General features: G+C 44.2%; 1 long non-coding RNA gene across 1 annotated transcript; it reads left to right on the forward strand.

Moving 5' to 3' along the window:
- The first annotated feature begins 223 nt into the window (after positions 1-223).
- Positions 224-1,333, forward strand: LOC123964152. The gene is made up of 2 exons (XR_006823352.1): positions 224-560; positions 656-1,333. It is a non-coding gene; the product is annotated as an uncharacterized LOC123964152 (long non-coding RNA).
- Positions 1,334-2,879: the final 1,546 nt, after the last annotated feature.

Below are 2,879 nucleotides of genomic sequence, written 5' to 3' on the forward strand. Positions count from 1 at the left end.
CAGGAGAATTTAACTAAATTATAATTACACTTAATTTTAACAAAATGAAGTCAGTCAGAAAGAAAGTCTTCACATCACCAGGTCCGTTTCACTCCAGACAAATATTCATCAAGCGGATTTATAATCTGTACAGCATACGACCCGCTCTGACCTTATAACCTCGATTCCCCTAAAAAATGAAGAAAGCTCAGGAGAAGCAGCAGAGGAGGGATCCTCCCTAGGACTGACAGAAGGTGGCGCTGCAACACAGAGGGTTAAAAAACCCAAAATAACCTGAAGGTTTCTTTTACTGCGTAACAAGATCATTTCTTAGTCAAACATTACAAACATTGGCCTCATATAGTACATATTAAAGTTCTCTAATCATTGCTGTGTGACTCCATTGTTGTCCACATGAGGAGAACAAAGTGAGAAATGCTGTTGCTAACGCAGCTTTTGCTCTACCTTCCATGTAGACTCCCTCAAAAGCAAAAGACAGCGGTAGGCACTCCCAGTTTACTGGGACGGGTTGGACTGGGCCCGTCTGCCATTCCAGCTGCCCGTGCCGTACAGCTCCAGTGGTAAAGACGTGCTGCAGTCCTCTCTGCTTTAAGAACAAGTTCTTCTTCTTTGGTGCAAACATTATAATAACAGCAGGCTTTTTCTTTGTGCACAGGATCATTCCTCATCTGCCTGACTGGTTGTGAGACTGCTAATCCTGTCCTGTTCCAGCCTGCACACGCCATTCACCGTCGCTCCTCCACCCCCAGTCACCTTCTGCAAATAAACCTTCTGTCTCGCGTTGTGACAAAACCACATTTTTACCGGGGCCCTGAAGGCAACAGCGGGCCGCCAGGCCGCGTGGAAGTGACGTTGGCTAGAGCTAAGGACGCGTCTTAGCGGCCGGCGAGCGGTGGCGTCTGGTTGGAAGTTCTCTACGTAATTTTATTATTAATAGAGTCGTACAGTCGGGTTAGGAGAAGGTAAAGCGTCGGTACAAGTGGAGCAAATTTTTGGATATCACCACGGAGGACAACGTAACGTGGAGCCTTTTCTGTTCCGGAGCTGCCTCTGACTGACGGGCAAACTGACTGACGCTTTGTGTTCCTCGCACCTTAACAACTATTCCTGGCAGAGATTAGAGGTGTTGGAGCGGAACGAGCTTGGAACTGAGTTACTTTGATCACCTTTTGGTGCTGGAGTGAGCCTTGTTGTGAAAAGAGCTGACAGAGTGGAACTATCCCAAGGGGACTGAGTGTTTGTCTTTATTTCTCTTTGATTTATTGTTTGTTGGACCACGCCCTGCTTTTCTTAAAATGTTTCTGACAATATATTTTCTTAAGAGAAACCAAAACTGATTTCTGTGTGTGGGATTTTATTCAGGTTTTTCCTAAAAGGTGTCATGTTTCCTTCTGAGGGTGCACTGCCGTGTTACATGTATCCAGGAATAACTCCCAAGAAAAAATGTAAATATCTACATTGGGTACTTGGGTCCACGCTGTAACAAATAAACTGTTATATGGACAGGGTGACATCATACAGTAACATACTAAGAAGGGAGATCATGTAATACAAAGTTATGATTATCAGATGTGTTGCAAACTGGATAAACATTTGTAAAACACTATAGAAGATCCTTTCCCACTTTAACTTCCTGGATGTGCAAAGCCTCAGAATTAAGTAGTCAGCTTAAAGAAGTGTTCATCTGCAGTTCTGTTGTCAGAAACAGAACTAATCTGCAGAAGCTCTTTGGGTTCAGAACATCTGGAGGAAATAAAGTCCAGGTCCAGGTGGAGGTCCAGGTGGAGGAGGTGTCACCTCCAGAGATCACATTAGTCTGATGAGAGAAGAAGACAGACAGCAGGAGTCATTAATCAGAGTTTACAGAGACTCCCTTCATCAACTGTCAGTCAGTGATGCAGCACATCCAGTATAAAGACCAGCAGGGACTTCAGTCCTGTTCAGACCAGAAGTGGAGCGGCTGTGTAGCGTAGCCAGCTTCCTTTCAGCTCTCATGTTAACGTATTGGAGTGAACACACTGAGACCTGCAGAGACTTTGGCCATCAGCTCTGTTTACTCTGCAGGTTTCACTCAAGTCCACAGTGGAAATAAAGTGCTGAGAGTCCCTGAACGCATCATGACTGCAGAGACAGAGAGATATTCACTGCTCACTGGAATGATGGATTTACTGCTGTTAAAAACCAGCCGCTCAGTCACATTTGAAGATTTCAGCTACTTTGGAAATATTACAGGACAAAGCTGTAAATATGGAGTCTGTTCTAAAAACATCTGGACCAAACTAAAGACACATGGACAGATATATATGTATGATGTTAAAGGTCCTACAACAGCTAAACATCAGCTGTGCTTACTGGACTTCAGCAGAGGTTCTGCTCTGTAGAAAGACCACATGGTTACTAAATGTAATGATGGTTCTCTGAAATAAGAGCCAGTGATTTGCAGGCTTCAGTCAGACTGATCTCAGAGCTGTGACAAAGATGAACTGATCAGTAGTTTAGTGTTGAAATGAGAGAACAAACACTTTGAGATCAGATTTGATGGTCCGACAGTTTGATGAATGAGGACCACTGTCTCTATACATCTTGTGATGCTGTCAGCTGGAATCCAGCTTTATTTCCTGGAGACATGAACACAACAACAACAGTCGTCTTCACATCAACTCAAACACATGATCACTGCCTGTTCTCTCTCTCTCTGTCTGTCTTTCTGTCCAATCCTGAAGCCTGTCACCATTCTCCTCTCACAGCTTCACTGAGGAAAGCAGCCGCTGAGAAGGTTGGAGATTTACAGGAAATACTGGATCTCTGCTTTGATACTAACTGTGTTTAGTACAATACTGCTGAAACCAGCATGGACTGACTCCAACCCTCTACTGACC

Source organism: Micropterus dolomieu, unplaced genomic scaffold (genome assembly GCF_021292245.1).
Source record: "Micropterus dolomieu isolate WLL.071019.BEF.003 ecotype Adirondacks unplaced genomic scaffold, ASM2129224v1 contig_846, whole genome shotgun sequence".
NCBI classification, from domain to species: domain Eukaryota; kingdom Metazoa; phylum Chordata; class Actinopteri; order Centrarchiformes; family Centrarchidae; genus Micropterus; species Micropterus dolomieu.